General features: G+C 44.4%; 1 pseudogene; it reads left to right on the plus strand.

Annotated features, from left to right (window-relative positions):
- Nucleotides 1-10879: 10879 nt before the first annotated feature.
- On the plus strand, nucleotides 10880-10992 carry LOC121564205 (annotated as a pseudogene).
- Nucleotides 10993-13729: the final 2737 nt, after the last annotated feature.

Consider the following 13729-nt stretch of genomic DNA (forward strand, 5'->3'; position numbering starts at 1 on the left):
GTCGCTATGATTATATTTGGTTGTGTGTGATCTTTGCAAAATACCTTTGATGCAGCAGTTGTTAGCTAGAATGCATATGCTGATTGATATCGGCTGTAGCAAAAGCTAGCCAAAGAGCCATTTTACTGGTTGAAGTGTTTTTTAAGTATAATGCAGTTGATTTGTGATGATGCCACAAACATTATATTAAGCAGGACATTCATACGAGCTTTAAAATCAAATTATAATCCAATGTAGTGTGAAATGCACTCTTAAGCAACATTTAAATAGAGGCTTTTTTTGCTGGCGTTCTATAAGAACTCCCCCTTGTTCTGCCACCAACTCGCGCCCATCCCCCTCTTGCAGCTATGTTTGTTAACACAGAAAAGGGTCTATGGCGTCTCAAAATGAACAAACCGTACTACTGCCGTTTTTTCTCGTTTTTCAAGCAACGGTCTCTAAGGGAATATGCGAGCACAGTGTCTGCAACACCACTAAGCAAGGGGCACCACCAAGCAAGCGGCACCATGAAGACCAAGGAGCTCTCCAAACAGGTCAGCGACAAAGTTGTGGAAAAGTACAGATCAGTGTTGGGTTCAAAAAAAATATCAGAAACTTTGAAGATTCCACGGAGCACCGTTAAATCCATTATTAAAAAATGCAAAGAATATGGCACCACACCAAACTGTCAAGAGAGGGCCACCCACCAAAACTCACGGACCAGGCAAGGAGGGCATTAATCAGAGAGGCTGAATAGTTATGCACGCTCAAGTTCTGTTTTTTTTCTTCTTATTTCTTGTTTGTTTCACAAAAACATTTTTTTTTCATCTTCAAAGTGGTAGGCATGTCGTGCAAATCAAATGATACAACCCCCCCCAAAATCCATTTTAATTCCAGGTTGTAAGGCAATAAAATAGGAAAAATGCCAAGGGGGGTGAATACTTTCACAAGCCACTGAATGTAAGATTACTTGGTTTGTATTCAGGGGACTAGGTATGTTTTAGTAGTGGTTTGTTTGCAGCAATTCAACCATGAAGTTCTGATTCACGCAGTCTCCTCTGAACAGTTGATGTTGAGATGTGTCTGTTACTTGAACTCTGTGAAGCATTTATTGGGGCTGCAATTTCTGAGGCTGGTAACTCTAATGAACTTATCCTCTGCAGCAGAGGTAACTCTGGGTCTTACTTTCCTGTGGCGGTCCTCATGAGGGCCAGTTTCATCATAGCGCTTGATGGTTTTTGCGACTGCACTTTAAAAGTTCTTCACATTTTCCGGATTGACTGACCTTCATGTCTTAAAGTAATGGACTGTCGTTTCTCTTTGATTATTTGAGCTGTTCTTGCCATAATATGGACTTGGTCTTTTACCAAAGAGGACTATCTGTATACCACTCCTACCTTGTCACAACACAACTGATTGGCTCAAACACATAAAAAGGAAAGAAATTCCCCAAATTAACTTTTAACAAGGCACACCTGTTAATTGAAATTCAATATTGTGCAAAGCTGTCATCAAGGCAAAGGGTGGCTACTTTGTAGAATCTCAAATATTAAATATATTTTGATTTGTTTAACACTTTTTTGATTACTACATGATTCCATGTGTTATTTCATAGTTTTGATGTCTTCACTATTATTCTACAATGTAGAAAATTGTAAAAAAATACAAAAAATTAAAAAACTTGAATGAGTAGGTGTCCAAGCATTTGACTGGTACTGTATATGTATATAAAAAGCATTATCAATATTTCAAATAAATTATCAACACAGTAATAAATGGCTAGAAAAACTCATTCATAGTCAAATATAAATCTAGAGGTATAAATACATTGTTCCTTTTGATAGTGGTAAATTGTAATTATTAGTATTATTAACATAACATAATATTAAATAATTCCACATTTCCAAATGATTGCCTACAACAGAATTTACATCCACTTGAGAAATAATAAAACAGTAGATAAACTGACTGAATATCTGAAGGATATTTTTGTACTTTTAAGTAAGGTGAGTATTGGCAAAGTGTGACACTTTCTGAAAATTGTCTTTCCTTGAACACCTTCCAGAATCATCCCATTGTCATAACCCCTAACATGATACCATTCTAAACACTATGAACTAAAAAATAAAGAAATATTAAACACAGGATCAAAGACTCTTCTTAAAACACTAATTGTTCTGAGATCATTGAAATAGTCCAGATAATCCATTTTCTCTCATTGCCAAGGTCAACCTGGGGGCCAACATCCATTAATCTGAAGTTAAACCTGCCTCTGGCCAGGTTTAATTTAAGCCTTCCCTTAGATCCAGTGGCGAACCGTGACTATAGGACCAAGGCCTTCAGAGGGACCAAAATGCTAACAATACAGTGGGGGAAAAAAGTATTTAGTCAGCCACCAATTGTGCAAGTTCTCCCACTTAAAAAGATGAGAGAGGCCTGTAATTTCCATCATAGGTACCCGTCAACTATGACAGACAAAATGAGAAAAAAAATCCAGAAAATCACATTGTAGGATTTTTAATGAATTTATTTGCATTAATATGGTGGAAAATAAGTATTTGTTCAATAACAAAAGTTTCTCAATACTTTGTTATATACCCTTTGTTGAAAATGACACAGGTCAAACGTTTTCTGTAAGTCTTCACAAGGTTTTCACACACTGTTGCTGGTATTTTGGCCCATTCCTCCATGCAGATCTCCTCTAGAGCAGTGATGTTTTGGGGCTGTCGCTGGGCAACACAGACTTTCAACTCCCTCCAAAGATTTTCTATGGGGTTGAGAACTGGAGACTGGCTAGGCCACTCCAGGACCTTGAAATGCTTCTTACGAAGCCACTCCTTCATTGCCCGGGCGGTGTGTTTGGGATCATTGTCATGCTGAAAGACCCAGCCACGTTTCATCTTCAATGCCCTTGCTGATGGAAGGAGGTTTTCACTCAAAATCTCACGATACATGGCCCCATTCATTCTTTCCTTTTCACGGATCAGTCGTCCTGGTCCGTTTGCAGAAAAACAGCCCCAAAGCATGATGTTTCCACCCCCATGCTTCACAGTAGGTATGGTGTTCTTTGGATGCAACTCAGCATTCTTTGTCCTCCAAACATGACGAGTTGAGTTTTTACCAAAAAGTTATATTTTGGTTTCATCTGACCATATGACATTCTCCCAATCCTCTTCTGTATCATCCAAATGCACTCTAGCAAACTTCAGACGGGCCTGGACATGTACTGGCTTAAACAGAGGGACACGTCTGGCACTGCAGGATTTGAGTCCCTGGTGGCGTAGTGTCTTACTGATGGTAGGCTTTGTTACTTTGGTCCCAGCTCTCTGCAGGTCATTCACTAGGCCCCCCTGTGTGGTTCTGGGATTTTTGCTCACCGTTCTTGAGATCATTTTGACCCCACGGGGTGAGAGCTTGCGTGGAGCCCCAGATCGAGGGAGATTATCAGTGGTCTTGTATGTCTTCCATTTCCTAATAATTGCTCCCACAGTTAATTTTTCAAACCAAGCTGCTTACCTATTGCAGATTCAGTCTTCCCAGCCTGGTGCAGGTCTACAATTTTGTTTCTGGTGTCCTTTGACAGCTCTTTGGTCTTGGCCATAGTGGAGTTTGGAGTGTGACTGTTTGAGGTTGTGGACAGGTGTCTTTTATACTGATAACAAGTTCAAACAGGTGCCATTAATACAGGTAACGAGTAGAGGACAGACGAGCCTCTTAAAGAAGAAGTTACAGGTCTGTGAGAGCCAGAAATCTTGCTTGTTTGTAGGTGACCAAATACTTATTTTCCACCATAATTTGCAAATAAATTCATTAAAAATCCTACAATGTGAATTTCTGGGGAAAAAATTCTCAATTTGTCTGTCATAGTTGACGTGTACCTATGATGAAAATTACAGGCCACTCTCATCTTTTTAAGTGGGAGAACTTGCACAATTGGTGGCTGACTAAATACTTTTTTTCCCCACTGTAAGTTGAATCAAAAAAATATATAATGAAAATAACAGAAAACATAGCTTCACTTAATACGCCAGACATTATATATTCTGTAGTCGGAATGTTCTAGTGAAGGAGGAGCAATGCTTTTTGATGACATTATGAATGAATCAAACAGATCGCGCTTCGGGCTGCCGCGCACACAGACAGAACCCGCATGGGACACAACATGACACATAGAATTTTGAAGATGGCGCCGACAGATATGGCAGCTCTGCTTCTACCTCCTAAGCAACTTTGCAGTATTTCTTACATTATTTGGCCAGTATTTTTTTTGTGTTATTACATTACAGCCGGAAATAACTTTTGGATATCAGAGCGGCAGTAACTCACCTGCCATCACTAGCCGGCTTCCACCCGGTTACGCAACCCTGCAGCTTAGAGGCTACTGCCCTACATATATAGACTTGGAATCAATGGCCACTTTAATAATGAAACACTAGTCACTTTAATAATGTTTACATATTTTTGCTTTACTCATCTCATATGTATATACTGTATTCTATTCTACTGTATTTTAGTTTATGCCACTCCGACGTTGCTCATCCTAATATTTATATATTTCTTCAATTCATTCTTTTACTTTTAGATTTGAGTGTATTGTGTGTATTGTTGTGAATTGTTAGATACTACTGCACTGTTGGCGCTACAAACACAAGCATTTCGCTACACCCGCAATAGCATCTGCTAAATATGTATATTTGACCAATACAATTTGATTTGAACACAATGCACTGTTTGCACAGCTAATGGTAGCCAGCACCACTATCACACTATCACCAATAGAGACAACAACAGTGTCACATCAAATGTGAAAGGCTTGTGGTGCTGAAAGGACAGCAACCGTAATACCTGTGCACTCCATGGCGCTGAAGGAGAGCCAGTTTTGGTCAAACACAGAGACAGGGCTGATAGCCAGGAGACAGCAGTCTCACACAGCAGGAGAAAAGTGATTTATTCTCGGGATGGAACATTTGTAAAACACCGGGGAAATATTAAACCCTATTGCGCATACCAGTTGATTCACAAGACACCAACTAAGTAACTTACATGTACGGTATCTTCATTAGGCCTAATGGCATTTCATGTCCATGATAGGAAGTTTGTTGTAGTGACTCAGTAAGGCTAATTGTAAAAGTAACCCTCTAAAGTGCCATGTTTGTACAGTTTATTATGTGGAGGAAACATTTAGGCAGGCAGGACCCTACGCCAGGACCGCTCCGTAGGCCGCACTGTAGGCCTAGCTCTTACTGCAGTCCAGTGCCATGGACATCTTTGAAGTTTGGCCTCTAGTAATTTAGGAGGGCAACTTTATGAAGGCCTCTTCACCGTGGTCTTATCGTACAAGGCTCTACCGACATATAAAATAAAGACAGGCTATTTTTATTGTTCATATTATTTGCGTTGATGATGCATTGAAGTCAAGTGGTTCAACATTCAAATGTAGTTGGATGGACCACACAGGACTGCTTGGAAAACGCGACGGTCGGTGGAACACTTGCGCCACCAAGTGGACAATTGCTTCAGTTCCCTTGTGGCATCAACGCTACCAGAGATATGTGATATAAGATCAAATGTTATGTATATATTATTATCTCTAAATTGATTCCCCCACCCGTATTTCATATATTATTATTCCGATTTAGCTGTTAAACTGGATTTAATTTATAAACACTTTCTGTCATTTCCGATTGGAGGTCAGATGACCACGTGACTTCCGATCCTACCAATTTGTTACTTTGTAACAGTCAAAAATGTTATTCCCAACAATGATCAACTCCCAATCTATGACACGATTTTCTTTAAATCATTATCTTTGATATTTGGCGGACAGTTTACAGAGCTACGTTTTGTGTAAACGTCATAGAATATGACGTGCCCGAGAACGGCACCTTCCTCCCGAAAGCATTGCGGTATCGCTTCTCGGCCTTTTGGCTAAGATCAAGATCAAGTTGCAGGACCAAGGAGATCCTGAAGGTGGAGCGATGTCGTCATCGTCCACGTCACAGTCGGCAGCCGCCGGACTGAAGAACACGCTGCGTTTTCAATGGACTGGAAAAGAAAAGTTGATGGAAAGAGTTATTTTTGGAAAGGAAGTTCATTTTGGACCTCTACGCCTGACAGCAGACGATGTGCACTGTCTGCAACAAAACACACCGGAGAAGTTTTATGATGTGTCGTTCTACACCATCACCAGGCTGGAGGAGGTGAGAGGGCTCTTCCGAGCGAACTCGACAGCACCCGCCCTCAGTAGCTTTCAAGTTGAGTCCCTGTGCAGGCACAATCTGAGGGTGCTAACGGTGCACATGTTCAACCCCTGGGTCACTGAAGAAACGCTAGTGTGCTACCTCAGCCGGTATGTGACCATCTTGCCAGGAGTGAGAGACATTAAGGACGCCCTAGGCATCTGGACAGGGAAGAGGCAGTTTCGCGTGCTGCTAAAGGAAGACGAGAGCGGCCATGATGGCTACCTCCATCCTCCCGCGTCTTTTTCTATCGGTGCAGACAGGGGTTACCTCGTGTATGCTGGGCAGCCTCGTTTTTGCAGGAAGTGCAGCACGTACGGGCACCTCGCTGATGCCTGCACCCAGACAAGGTGCAGAAACTGTGGGGCCCTCGGCCATGTAATGAGGGATTGCACCGTGCCTAAGCGCTGCAGTCTGTGCAGCTCAGAGGAGCACCTGTTCCGTCACTGCCCAAAGGCAGCCCCCTCCTACGAGGGAAAAGTTATAGAGCTACGCGCTATTGAGGAGGTCGTGGAGGAGATAGTGATGGAGAGAGAACTGCGAGAGTCTGAGGAGAGCGGGAGTGAGGTGCCATCATCACCTCATGAGGAGAGCGGAGCGGGGGACAGGAGCTGGAGCAAGCAAATGGAGGAGGCTACAGGAGAGCCCACCGCGCCCTCTGCTCCGGAGAGCTGGACCACGGTGGTAGAGAGGAGGAAGTGCTCTATCAAGAGGAAGCAGATGAGCCCTGTTTCCCCACTCATCCGCATGGAGGCGACGGAGGAGTCCGCCCTGGGGGGGAATCGTTTCAGTTGTTTTGCAAGCGGGGAGTCTGAGGAGATAAGCGTGGGAAACCCGGGCAGCGCAGAGGAGACTCTGCTTTCCCTGTCAGGCGCGAGCTCTACCGACAGCAGCGGTCTGGCACCCAGCGGTGTTCCAGCACCCACACTGACTGAGGAGGAAAGGGTTTTCCCGACCCCTATCTTTGTGGACAGTCCTCCACCTGGGGACCACCGTTTCCCAGACAGGCCTCCTAACGAGGAACTGTACTTAAAGTGAGTCTGGAAATTAATGTCATATTTAGATAGTTGTCTGCTTCCCTCCTTTCCCCATGTCGTCCCTTTTTAACATAGCTAGCATAAACGCTAGAGGGCTTAGGAACCCTGTTAAAAGGGCGACTGTTTCTTTCCATTTTGTCGTCCATTTGCTTCTCTGTGTGTTTTTTACAAGAAGTACATTTAAAAGATTAAAATGATGTGGAGAGATTTACGAGGGAATGGGTTCAGGGAGAGTCAAGGTGGAGTGTCGGCAGGGTGCATTCTACAGGGGTTGGTGTTCTATGTGGAAATAGGGATTTAAAAATAGTGGGAAGTTTTTCGGCAGTACACGGGAGGGTTTTGGCTAAGATCAAGATCAAGTTGCAGTACCAAGGAGATCCTGAAGGTGGAGCGATGTCGTCATCGTCCACGTCACAGTCGGCAGCCGCCGGACTGAAGAACACGCTGCGTTTCCAATGGACTGGAAAAGAAAAGTTGATGGAAAGAGTGATTTTTGGAAAGGACGTTATTTTTGGACCTCTACGCCTGACAGCAGACGATGTGCACTGTCTGCAACAAAACACACCGGAGAAGTTTTATGATGTGTCGTTCTACACCATCACCAGGCTGGAGGAGGTGAGAGGGCTCTTCCGAGCGAACTCGACAGCACCCGCCCTCAGTAGCTTTCAAGTTGAGTCCCTGTGCAGGCACAATCTGAGGGTGCTAACGGTGCACATGTTCAACCCCTGGGTCACTGAAGAAACGCTAGTGTGCTACCTCAGCCGGTATGTGACCATCTTGCCAGGAGTGAGAGACATTAAGGACGCCCTAGGCATCTGGACAGGGAAGAGGCAGTTTCGCGTGCTGCTAAAGGAAGACGAGAGCGGCCATGATGGCTACCTCCATCCTCCCGCGTCTTTTTCTATCAGTGCAGACAGGGGTTACCTCATGTATGCTGGGCAGCCTCGTTTTTGCAGGAAGTGCAGCACGTACGGGCACCTCGCTGATGCCTGCACCCAGACAAGGTGCAGAAACTGTGGGACCCTCGGCCATGTAATGAGGGATTGCACCGTGCCTAAGCGCTGCAGTCTGTGCAGCTCAGAGGAGCACCTGTTCCGTCACTGCTCAAAGGCAGCCCCCTCCTACGCCAGAGCGGTGAGCGGGCAAAGAGCAGATGAGGGAAAAGTTATAGAGCTACGCGCTATTGAGGAGGTCGTGGAGGAGCTAGTGATGGAGAGAGAACTGCGAGAGTCTGAGGAGAGCGGGAGTGAGGCGCCATCATCACCTCATGAGGAGAGCGGAGCGGGGGACAGGAGCTGGAGCAAGCAAATGGAGGAGGCTACGGGAGAGCAAACCGCGCCCTCTGCTCCGGAGAGCTGGACCACGGTGGGAGAGAGGAGGAAGTGCTCTGTCAAGAGGAAGCAGATGAGCCCTGTTTCCCCACTCATCCGCATGGAGGCGACGGAGGAGTCCGCCCTGGGGGGGAATCGTTTCAGTTGTTTTGCAAGCGGGGAGTCTGAGGAGAAAAGCGCGGGAAACCCGGGCAGCGCAGAGGAGACTCTGCTTTCCCTGTCAGGCGCGAGCTCTACCGACAGCAGCGGTCTGGCACCCAGCGGTGTTCCAGCACCCACACTGACTGAGGAGGAAAGGGTTTTCCCGACCCCTATCTTTGGGGACAGTCCTCCCCTTGGGGACCACCGTTTCCCAGACAGGCCTCCTAACGAGGAACTGGACTTAAAGTGAGTCTGGAAATTCATGTCATATTTAGATAGTTGTCTGCTTCCCTCCTTTCCCCATGTTGTCCCTTTTTAACATAGCTAGCATAAACGCTAGAGGGTTTATGAACCCCGTTAAAAGGGCGACTGTTTCTTCCCATTTTGTCCTCCATTTGCTTCTCTGTGTGTTTTTTACAAGAAGTACATTTAAAAGATTAAAATTATGTGGAGCAATTTACGTGGGAATGGGTTCAATGAACTAATTACACACATTTCTGTTCTTATGAAAACAGAGTGCATTTGGGGGTCTCTATTGAGGCGCACGAAAAAACATTTAATGTGCCTAATAATAAAGTAGTCAATTAAACATTACGGTAAAAATGAATTACCTTTTTATTGTGGCATAAACACAACCAGTCATGATATTTTCATCTGATTTGTCAAACAAATCAATTCAAAATGTAGGCTACTTCTGTGCATGTTCTTCCACTCCAAAATTATTTCAGCATCCAAACTGCATGTATAACCTATTAGCGCCATTTGGTTAATGGAAATAGACATCTGTTACAAAACACCTAAAATGTTGCCTAATGAAGTTCAGCAATTGCCATTGATTGGGACTACGTTAATTGATGTGCCTTGCTGACAAATTGACCCTTTTTGTAGCATGAAAAGTCGTAATGTGCCTACAGTGTATCATGTATGTAGCCTATTGGATAATGGAAAAATCATTTGGGCTTTTTGGGGCTTGGGTTCATTCAATGTCGTTAATGTAGTGCTCATAAAATATATTTAATATATGGCTCATCAGGCTCAGTTAGAATCAGGTTTGAATGTTCATGCTGATCAAAGCTCTAATCAAATCCAGACATGTATATGCTTTACAATTTTACAATGCTTTTGAATGACACTTTCTGTTTTTTGCGGAGAAAAGTGATTTATTCTCGGTTAATACCGGGTTACCTGGGAGGAAATACATTTATTCTCGGTATGGAACATTTGTTAAATACTGGGATAATATTGAACCCTAATGCGCATACAGATTGATTCACAAGTCACCAACCAAGTAACTTACATATACTGTACCTTCATTAGGCCTAATGGCATTTTATGTCCATGATATGACATTTCTTGTAGTGACTGAGTAAGCCTAATTGTAAAAGTAAGCCTCAAAAGTGCCATGTTTGTACAGTTTATAATGTGGAGGACACATTCAGGCAGCCAGGACCATACGCCAGGACCGCTCCGGCCTAGCTCGTAATGCAGTCCAGTGCCATGGACATCGTTGAAGTTTGGCCTCTAGTAATTTAGGAGTGCAACTTTATGAAGGCCTCCTCACAATGTCCTTATCATACAAGGCTCTACAGAAAGATTTTAATAAGAAAAAGACATAGGCTATTTTTATTGTTCACATTATTTGCATTGATGATGTATTGAAGTCAAGTGGTTCAACATTCAAATGCAGTTTGATGTACCAAACAGGACAGCTTGGAAAAAGCAACGGTTGGTGGAACTCTGCTGCCACCAAGTGGACAATTGCTTCAGTTCCGTTGTGGCAGCAATGCTATCAGAGATATTTGATACAAGATCAAATGTTATGTCAATATTATTATCTCCAAATTGTTTCTCCCCCACCCGTGATATATTATTATTCCAATTGAGCTGTTAATCTGGTTTTAATTTAACAACGCTTTCTCTCATTTCCGATTGGAGGGCGGATCACCACGTGATTTTAGTACCTACCAACTTGTTATTTGTAACAGTCAAACGTGGTTATTCCCTACGTTGATCAACTCCCACTCTATGCCACCATTTTCTAAAAGCATTATCTTTTAAATTTGGCGGAAAGCTTACCGAGCTCATTTTGGTGTAACCATATTCGAATTTGACGTGTCGGAGAACGGCCCCTTCCTCCCGAAAGCATTGCGGTATCGCTTCTCGGCCTTTTGGCTAAGATCAAGTGTAGTATCTGTTCTTATCAGTATCGCTTCTCGGCCTTTTGGCTAAGATCAAGATCAAGTTGCAGTACCAAGGTGATCCTGAAGGTGGAGCGATGTCGTCATCGTCCACGTCACAGTCGGCAGCCGCCGGACTGAAGAACACGCTGCGTTTTCAATGGACTGGAAAAGAAAAGTTGATGGAAAGAGTTAATTTTGGAAAGGACGTTCTTTTTGGACCTCTACGCCTGACAGCAGACGATGTGCACTGTCTGCAACAAAACACACCGGAGAAGTTTTATGATGTGTCGTTCTACACCATCACCAGGCTGGAGGAGGTGAGAGGGCTCTTCCGAGCGAACTCGACAGCACCCGCCCTCAGTAGCTTTCAAGTTGAGTCCCTGTGCAGGCACAATCTGAGGGTGCTAACGGTGCACATGTTCAACCCCTGGGTCACTGAAGAAACGCTAGTGTGCTACCTCAGCCGGTATGTGACCATCTTGCCAGGAGTGAGAGACATTAAGGACGCCCTAGGCATCTGGACAGGGAAGAGGCAGTTTCGCGTGCTGCTAAAGGAAGACGAGAGGGGCCATGATGGCTACCTCCATCCTCCCGCGTCTTTTTCTATCGGTGCAGACAGGGGTTACCTCATGTATGCTGGGCAGCCTCGTTTTTGCAGGAAGTGCAGCACGTACGGGCACCTCGCTGATGCCTGCACCCAGTCTGTGCAGCTCAGAGGAGCACCTGTTCCGTCACTGCCCAAAGGCAGCCCCCTCCTACGCCAGAGCGGTGAGCGGGAAAAGAGCAGATGAGGGAAAAGTTATAGAACTACGCGCTATTGAGGAGGTCGTGAAGGAGCTAGTGATGAAGAGAGAACTGCGAGAGTCTGAGGAGAGCGGGAGTGAGGCGCCATCATCACCTCATGAGGAGAGCGGAGCGGGGGACAGGAGCTGGAGCAAGCAAATGGAGGAGGCTACGGGAGAGCCCACCGCGCCCTCTGCTCCGGAGAGCTGGACCACGGTGGGAGAGAGGAGGAAGTGCTCTGTCAAGAGGAAGCAGATGAGCCCTGTTTCCCCACTCATCCGCATGGAGGCGACGGAGGAGTCCGCCCTGGGGGAATCGTTTCAGTTGTTTTGCAAGCGGGAGTCTGAGGAGAAAGCGCGGAAACCCGGGCAGCGCAGAGGAGACTCTGCTTTCCCTGTCAGGCGCGAGCTCTACCGACAGCAGCGGTCTCGCACTCCAGCGGTGTTCCAGCACCCACACTGACTGAGGAGGAAAGGGTTTTCCCGACCCCTATCTTTGTGGACAGTCCTCCCCCTGGGGACCACCGTTTCCCAGACAGGCCTCCTAACGAGGAACTGTACTTAAAGTGAGTCTGGAAATTCATGTCATATTTAGATAGTTGTCTGCTTCCCTCCTTTCCCCATGTCGTCCCTTTTTAACATAGCTAGCATAAACGCTAGAGGGCTTAGGAACCCCGTTAAAAGGGCGACTGTTTTTTCCCATTTGTCCTCCATTTGCTTCTCTGTGTGTTTTTTACAAGAAGTACATTTAAAAGATCAAAATGATGTGGAGAGATTTACGAGGGAATGGGTTCAGGGAGAGTCAAGGTGGAGTGTTGGCGGGGTGCATTCTACAGGGGTTGGTGTTCTATGTGGAAATAGGGATTTAAAAATAGTGGGAAGTTTTTCGGCAGTACACGGGAGGGTTTTAATAGTAGATATTGATTGGAGGGGTAAATGTCTTCGGTTAATTAATGTATATGCACCATCGACACCCAAGGAAAGGAGGGAAATGCTGAACAACCTAGACGCTATTTTTATGACAAACAGACAGGTTATTATGGGGGGAGATTTTAATGTATCATATGACCGAGATAATCTGGGAGGGCATCTTGTAAAAAACCTAATAGAGAAATATAATTTGGTTGATACTTATAGAGTGGCGCATGCAAATGATCCCGGTTTCACCTGGGGAAACAGCAGGGGCGCGAGGAGCCGCATAGATTATGTGTTTGTTCCGCGTGGACTCGGTGTGTCCTCTGCACGCGTCACTCCGGTTTTTTATTCTGACCACAGTTGCCTGTCTGTGACAGTAGAATTAAAAACAATTGAATTTGGAAAAGGATATTGGAAAATTAATAATAGTATTCTACATGACAAAACATTTGAGACTAGATTTAGGTATTTTTTCCAGGGCTGTGTAACCATGAAATCCTTTTATTCTACTGTCATAGACTGGTGGGAGAGCACAAAATTACGAATCAAGATTTTTATTCAGAATTATTGCAAAGATAAAGCACGTAATAAATACAAAGAATTTTATAAGTTGCAGAACGAACTAGAAGATCTGCACATCCAAGGTAATTTGAATGGTGGTGGTTTAGATAAAGACACATTGTGTAACCTGCAGAAAAAGCAGCAGGCCTTTTTTGAAAAGAAAGCTCGAGATTTCATGTTTAAAAGTCAACAAGATAAATGGGATAATGATGAGAAGTGCTCTGCATATTTTTTCAAACAAATTAAGTCACGGGAAAGAGGAGGACCATTTCGGGCTTTATTGAATCAAGACGGGGAGACGGTTGAGGATGGAGATGGCATGCTTGGTGTCGCTACCCAGCACTTTTCTCAGCTATTCCAAAAGCAAACAATTAATTATGAGAAGGGGACTACTTTTTTTAAAAATGTGTGGATGTGCAGATACCTTTAGATATTAGAGACCAATTAGAAGGGGAATTGAATTTAGATGAAATATATATGGCACTGAAGAGCATGAAAGATAACAAAGTACCAGGAGTGGATGGGCTCTCTAAAGAGTTTTACATAGTTTTTTGGGATTTAATT

The sequence above is a fragment of the Coregonus clupeaformis genome, unplaced genomic scaffold (assembly GCF_020615455.1).
Source record: "Coregonus clupeaformis isolate EN_2021a unplaced genomic scaffold, ASM2061545v1 scaf3101, whole genome shotgun sequence".
Classification (NCBI taxonomy): Eukaryota; Metazoa; Chordata; class Actinopteri; order Salmoniformes; family Salmonidae; genus Coregonus; species Coregonus clupeaformis.